We start from the raw sequence: 8,373 nt of genomic DNA on the forward strand, positions 1-8,373 counted from the left end.
CCACTGTAGCTCTCTGAAAGCTGGTGAAATGCTTGCCTGTGTTAGGTAATTATTAAAGGTAGAATAATGATGAGTCTAGCAAAGGTAGTGTTTTATTTTTCCCTGCTACGGGTACCATCTGAAGGTCAGTTGTAATACTGATACATTTCATATGCAATGAAATTTGGGAATCTCTTAAACACTTTCTTCCCACTCTTCCATACATGATTTCATAGCGTGTCTGTCTGGGGACTCTGTCGCAATAATATAAACTAATTTTGAGTTGAAGTTGAAACACATTCCCTGTATTGAGTCAGGATCTGGATGTATGTATCTTTAGTATATGCTTTATAATTCACATTTGAATCTTCCATTTCTAATTTCATGATCTCACACTGTGTTAAACATTCATAAGTATAATGTTTGTTCCTCAGAGAACTTTTAAATCATCCTCAGTGTGCTCTAAAACCATATTTCATTTCAAAGTCCTGTTTTTGAAATGTTACATTATTAGCTAGAACACAATATAAGTATTCCCTGAATGAATCTGGTAGTGTTTTGAAAAGGAACTGTTCCTCTGTGGGATTGATAGCTATTAATTCTAATGCTAAAGCTTTGAATCTTGAGACTAGTACTGAATTTAATATTAGCCTAAATTTCTAAAGACCTCCATGGCTTTTACCTCTGTGTGTGTGGAGGAGGAAGAGAGGGAACTGCATTAATATAAACAGGAATTGCAAGTCAGTTTAAAATTCTAATCTTAATCTGTTATTTTTAGAGTTGTCGATTGCTTTTGCTTTCTTGCTACAACAGACACAGCAATTTCTTTTCTTTTTGCATACCTTCCACTACATATTACCTTCCTTCTGTGTGGCAGTGGAAGTGGCCATACTATATACCATAAGCTAAGAACTTTCAGGCTGCAAGATTGCTGTTGCCTGAGAATCCGAAACTGTGCCATTGCCTGACTGGATAATAAATCCCAAGTTGCAAAACACATGTTATCCCAGTCAGAAGCTGGTAGCACAATTGTTAAAAAGACAGATAATGTTATAAGCAAATTTATTAAAGTACACATCTGTATATTAACACATAGCAAGATTTCTTTTTTTTTATAAAAATTGGTTAGGAAGAGGGAAAGTTATGAACAGCTGAAATGGCTTAATTATATTTCACATTTGTTATGCATAAATTGAAAAGCTCAGCATTATTCAAAAGCCTTACTCAATTAAATCTTCATGAACTTAAAATTCTTATTGGTCCCTAATTAAATTAGGGAAATTACTGGCAAACTGAATTGGAGCTGATCTGTACTTAGGGGCCTCTTGAATAAGGTCCCTCCTCAATATAGTATCTTACATATTGCTGCCTTAATTCTACCCCTGTGATGCTTCCATCTCAGTTGATATGTTTCATGGTTTTAATTTTGTTTCCTTCTCATGAATCCTGTATCCATCAATCCCAAAGAAGGAGTGATTCATTGTTAGTCGCAGAAGCAAAAGTAAATCTCTCCTTTTTGTAGCACTGTTAGGGTCTTAATGTACAACTCTCTGGGGTTCTTGGCTGTTGACTAAAAATGTAGTGTTTTCTAAGCTAGGCAAACCTCTAGGAGACATAAATAAGCAAATCAAGAGAAAACCTGACAAGGCAAAGATGATTAAATATGAATTTGGTTACTATATCTAACAGTGGAATGGCAGGGAGTTTTTAAAGTCATTTTCTCCTAAGTTCTGAATATGCATACATTGACAAAGGGATATACCTTCACCAACAAGATATTAAACACTTATTGTTGCCTTTAGGCCAATCTGTAGAATAAAAATTTGGAGATCTGCTAAACAAGCTAATTCATACTTCTGCCATGTACTGGATTTAATAGCAGTTCTTGAGGATTTTCTATATGGATTTCTTCCTTCTTTCATAAGAAAGAAATCAACATGGAGTTATATTCCAAGATCAGAAATTATGTAACTTCATGCTAAACAGTTATAATTTAAACTATAAGGGAATTTAGTTTAAATGCTAGTGAGATCCATAAGCAGTCTTGATTGTTGCCATTGGGTGCATGTTAGAAACAGGAAAACAAGGACTCCAGAAAGATCACCTCATTCGTACACCCAAGTTGCTCTTTTTACATACCTGCTGCTATAGCATCATAGACGTATGCCTGTATTTGAAAAGCTGACAAATGGCTCTCTTCCAAAGCTTCCTGCCAATATAAATTAATGCTTACCATAAGACGCACTTGGATGGTACGAAAGCATTGTCCTGTGAGAGATCCTTGAAGAAAAACTGAGTAGTTCTGGCTCCTATACATCAAATCTAATGATATATATTAATTAATTATAAAGCACTCCATTATTGTTTCTTGCCAGACCTAGTATTTTGTATGTCCAGATCGTTAGTATCATATTTGTTAAGGAGGGAATATCTGTCTCACAGGAAATGGTATTGAGAGGAAGATTAATCACTCTGCTAGTCAGTTAAAATGATAACACTTAATGCTTTATAGTATATTTTATTTGTATAGCTAAACGGGTATTATTGGTCCTATTTTATCCCCTACAGTTTTCAAACCTCATAAAAGACAAAATAGCATTGGTGGGGTTTTTTTGTTTTTTTTTTCCTTTTCTTTGACTAGGAAAAGATTAGGGTTCATCAGTTAAAAAGTATGGGTTCTGCAGTGCCTAGCTGGAATTCACTGTCTCTTAAGTGCCTAGATCTTAAATTTTAGCTACTTGTTGCCAAACACAGAAACCAAACCCAGAGTTGATGCCAAAACTTATTCTTCACCAAGATTATCCATTAATGAAATGAACATGCTAAGCAGAGGACTGTCTACAAGTAGAAAGTAGGTGTCAGAACCTGATACCTAGTAATTGCTGCTCTCCTGTTTATGACATAGTTTGCTTGGGAAATATTTTCTGTAAAAGTAGGAAGCAAGGCCTCATGGTGTTGTCAGCTGAGGGAACTAAAAACCATTCCTTTCCTAAGAGGAGGTACAGAAACTGCTACTGAAACAATGAAGCTGAGAAGATTCTGTAGATTGGTGAGACGAAAAATGGGGAAGCAGAACTGCAGTTTGTAGTCAGGTACTCATGACAATGAAAAGGCCCTAGGTTTTACCTTGACTAAAATCCAGAAACTCATGACTTATTGTAAGTAGGTGTGTGTCAGACTACATATGACAGTGGACTTCTTGCACATGTGAGACTGTATTGTCTCTCTAAAATCAGTAATATGACATCCATGTAAAATTGGTTCAAGAAAACTTTTGACTCCCATTTGGACTCTGATGTAACCTCAACTTTTTTTTTATTAGGGGTTTCAATGTATTTGTTTTATTAGGAGTTTCTAAATAACACTTTAAACTAGGGATGATGGGGAAGGGAGAGTGTGACCAGCAGCCCTGTGAGAATGTGATGGACAGGGTTGACAAGTAAAGTGCCTGGAGTGATGTGACAGAAAGGGATCGCAAATTCAAGAAAATAGGGCTTAAGCACCGGGGGTCATCTCTGGCATTTGCATGTAAGCAAGGAAGTATCTACCAAGCATCGTTATGGAGAAATCCCCCAAACTCTTTCTGGGAAATCAGTGTGCTGGGATGCCTCTCTGAAGTGCATGCACACTATTGCATGCAGCATGGCGAATAAATATGATGAGTTAAAAATCTGTGTGCCGTTGCAAGGCCACAATCTTGTTGCAGTCATGGAGACATGGCGAGATAGCTCGCACGGGGTATAGGGCCTTTAGGAAAGGCAGGCTGGGAAGATGAGGAGGGGGAATTTCCCTTTATGTAAGGCAACAGCGGGAATGCATGGACCTCTGCCTGGGGATGGATGAGGAGCCAACTGAGAGCTTACGGGTAAGAATCAAAGAGAAGACAGGTAAGGGTGACATTGTAGTGAGTATCTGCTATAGGCTGCCTGACCGGGAAGAGTGGATGAGACCCTCAGACAGCTACAAGCAGCCTCGTGTTCACAGGCCCTGGTACCCACAAAGCTATTGATCAGATGGTGAATGGTTAGCTGTTTCTGGGAAAGGAATCACTAGATCCGTATTAGAGTGTATTTTTAAGGCCCAAGCAATTGAGTTTCTGGATGCTTTGAGATATTACAGTGAAGCTATAAAGGAGAATGCACATGTTAATTGCTGACCATGCAAAATACACTGTCCTGAAGGAAATCATGGTTATAAGTAAAATTTTAAGACAAAACAGTATAATTGAAATTAAATTTTAATATAGTTGACATTTTAAATTCTTCAGCTTAATTTTTTCAATGCAAAACTGCTGTTTGAAAATGTAGTTTTAAGAGCACTCTGCAAGTATTAATTGAATTTGGAACAATTCCAGTGTTAAACTTTCTTAGACCACAGAATTCTTGACCTACCTAAGTCTTAGTTATATTTGGTAAAAGATCTTTGGTTGAAACCAAAAGCATTGGTTTCATTCTTAATAATGATAAACAGTTCAGAAAGGAGAACAGTAAACATGTGTTTTATTTACCTGCAGGTCTTTGTGGAGATCTCAGTCTAAAACAGAGGTCTCTCTACAGGAGACAGGAAAAAAATCCATGCTACAGGTTTTTTTTAGTTCTCATGTCTACAAATTTCTTTTGTTAATTTTCTACTACACTGATGATTTACCTGGGGTTGCTGTTTCTCAAGAACACTGGGAAACGTAAGATATTCCAAGTGGGTAATTTTTCAGTCAGCCTTTGTATTTCTTTGTGATTAACTTCCAGTTGTAATAATATTGTGTATTTAAATCTGCTGGTGTCTGCTAACGTAATGATGAACATGGTAATAATAAAGAACTTAAAACTTTTCTTTTAAGATAACATAAAATTATACAGTGAACCTCATCGTCTGGTGAACGGGGTGGTGTTGTCAGTACTAGCAGGCCACAGGCTTTGTGGTGAGCTAAGAACATGGGTCTCTGGTCTTGTCTTGGCCTGTCTGCAGGATTTTTTTAGTTTGTTTAGTTGTGGCAGCACTTACCTAATGACCAGGTGACTGTTACCTTCTTTCTTTTAACTTTTGCTTAGCTATGTACAATTGTGTGGTGTAACATCTCTTGTTGAATACAAATTGTGTTCCTAGAAAATACTACCAACAAGCAGTTATACAGTGTGGAATGAGCTATCTGTGATGCTAGAATAAAAATGCAGCATGTGGGAGTAAAGGTATGGGATGATAGTAAAGGTGCCTGGGCTACAAGCAGTTCTCTAACAGTTACTATTCATCATTAAAAGAATGCTGCCTGGGGATCTGAATTAAAACTGATTTCAGGGATAATAAGGAGAACAAAGAACATGTGATGAACATCTGTGAAACGCACCATGTATAGGAAATTCAGATGCAGATCAAAAGAGGAGCAAGATGTCAAACATGTTAGAAAATGTGTAAATGCAAAGTGGATCTTCAGATGAGGAGGAAGGGGTAGGACTACAGCCAGCTCATGGCAACTCAAATCTTTCCCTGGGACTACTATTATTTTGATGGTGGATATTTCTTCGTCGCTCCTTGGGGTATGGATTATTTTTTTACATTTGGTAACACACTCTACACCTTTCTCACCTGTGCAAGTTTATATTCACAATGGAAATGTTATCAGTAATTTTCAGAAAGTATGACTTGTGTTTTTCCCAAAGATCAGAGCCATCCAGTTATGGAACAGAACTGATAATGGATCAGTCAGATGTGCGAGCCAAAACACTTAAAGGAAATTGGAGAGTTGAAATCCATCTATGTTCAGAAGGCCAATGTGTAATTTTTCTTTCGTTTCAAGTTCAGCTTGTGCCATTTCAAGCATTCTCTGTGATATAATGCTTTATTCTCTGGAAAGAAGGGAAAGAAGTGTGTGATAGTTTCATATTATTTTTTTTTTTCATAGCATTCTTCTTCTAGACTTGAATCAGTATCACAACGTGTCAATAAAAAAACTCAACCAAAACCAAAAAAGCTAATTATATCTGAAGATGAGTGGGAAGGAATTATATTTGGCCAATGATCTTTCTGAATTGACAAGAAGTTAAAACATGAGCTTTTGAGTCTTTTCCCCCACAAAATCTTGGGCCCCTGTCAGAAATGTGTGTTGGTACAAAACTTTGATTTGCACATCTGTGTCTCTGTTGGCATGATTTCTCTCTGCTGCGTGTGTAGCTTGTCTGCTGTATTAGTACTGAAAACAAATGTCAGGAAGCAGAATATTTAACATAAGCTGGACTTGTTCATTTGGAAAAGTTTGTTAGTCTTTGTCAGTGCCTCCTGTCTGAATCAGTGTTACAACAGCTGCGTGTTTTCTGGATGCTGGGACTAAATTTTAGAATACAAAACAGGCAAGTATGTATTAAGAACAGAAGGATTTGGGCCTTTTGGTTTTAAGCATGTTTTTTAAAAGCATATATATGTAAATAAACAAATTATTACAGTGATACTAGATAATCAATATAGAAATGGTAGAGGAACACGAAACCAATAATGGGGCATATCTTGTATAAATGCACTATCAAACAAGTTTTGTTAATACAAATCAATCACAAAAAGAGGATTCTTTCCCGAGTAGCAAACTAGTCACTACAGAAGTAGCAAAAAATAAGGCCTGCAATAATGTTATTTTGTATATACAGAAAGTTTTCTACTTTTTCCTGTGTTTGATGGAAAGGTTTGAATAAATATCGGTGATTCTCCAACAATATTCTGAATAATTATTATCTGCTTTTAATCTGGCAATAAGGACAGTGGTAGCTTTTTAAAGCAGATAATTTCCCACTCAGTGTTCCTTCCCAGTGGGATTGGACATGATGGACTATCTACCCAATTCTTCACATGGCTGACAGCTTTGGGACTTACTGGACACATCAGAGTGGAGCAAAGGAGATGATGACAGTGGCTCTCCAGAGGTCACCATCATTCAATCAAAAGATGGAATGAAACTGATCCCTGGGTGACTCTTATCAGTCTTGCCTGACCTTTCTGGCTGGCTTGCTCAGACCACTGCACTGGTGAATTGCCAGTGCGAGCATGGCTCTGCTCTTGGTTATGTGACGGAAGGCCAGCGTAGGAAACTATTCAAATCATTAAATTGTATGTGTCTCTTGAGAAATTGGTTGCAGATACAGACCACTTCGTTAGAACTGTGAAATGTTTTTAACAAATATGGAAATTTTTTAATATAGAAAACTATCTTGGGCATGCTTTTATGTGAATAGAAGGTATGTGTTTAGTCAATGACCTAACTTTTGCAAACAAATTTTATATAAAATTATTAGTAAGGAGGGGTTGTTTTTTAGGTGTCAGTGACAAGACTGTGTGCTATGTGTTGGCATGTAGTAAATGACAGGTAATGGATGAAAATATTTCCACTATGAAGGGCTCCAGAAAGGATTGATCCATATATAAGCACTTGTTCTTGTCTTGTAATTGAGACTTACTAGTGAAAACTGATGCAAAAATGGCACTGAGTACCTCAGCCTTTTCCGTGTTCCTTGTTACTAGGTGTACTGCCTCACTGAGCAGTGGGCCAACGTCCTCCTTAGTCTTCCTTTTGCTAGCAGTGTATATACAGAAACTCTTCTTCCTGCCCTTCATCTCCCTTGCTAGTTTGAACTCCAGCTAAGCATTGCTGACTCTATTCCTACCTATGCAGGCGGTGTCTTTGTATTCCTCCCAAGTAGCTGTCCCTGCTTTCAGCTCCTGTGTCCTTCCCTTTTGTGCCTGAACTCAGTCAGGAGTTCTCCTTGTTTGTCTGTGCTGGCCTTCTGCTGTGTTTACTTGACTTTCTGCAAAGTCAGATGAACTGTTCTTGTGCTCTGACAAGGCTGACCTTGAACGTTAGCCAGCTCTCCTGGGTCCCTTTGCCCTCCCAGGCAGTTTCCCATGGGATCCTGTCAAGCAGGTCCCTGCAGAGGCTAAAATCTACTCTTTGAATTCCAGGATTGTAATACTGTTGTTGATCCTGCTCATTTCTCTCAGTATCTTTAACTCCCCGGTCTCATGGTCATTCCAGTCAAGGCTGCCCTTACCATTGTGCAGCTGTTTCTCTTTGAGTGGCAGGTATGACAGAGAATCTCCCCTAGTTGTTTCATTGACCACATGCATCAAGGAATTGCTTTTTATTTGTTCCAGAAATCTGGATTGCTTCTGCCCAGTTGTGTTGGCTGTCCAGCAGATACCAGGGTGGTTATAGTTACCCATGAGAGACAGCTCCTATGACTGTGAGGCTTTCTCCAGCTGCCTAGATGTCCTGGTTTTGGCTGGGGTAGAGTTAATTTCCTTCCTAGTAGCTGGTACAGTGCTGTGTGTTGGATTTAGGGGGAGAACAATGTTGATAACACACCCATGTTTTAGTTGTTGCTGAGCAGTGCTTACACTAGTCAAGGACTTCTCAGC

The sequence above is a fragment of the Aptenodytes forsteri genome, unplaced genomic scaffold (genome assembly GCF_000699145.1).
Source record: "Aptenodytes forsteri isolate BGI_AS27 unplaced genomic scaffold, ASM69914v1 Scaffold207, whole genome shotgun sequence".
In the NCBI taxonomy this organism is placed as follows: Eukaryota; Metazoa; Chordata; class Aves; order Sphenisciformes; family Spheniscidae; genus Aptenodytes; species Aptenodytes forsteri.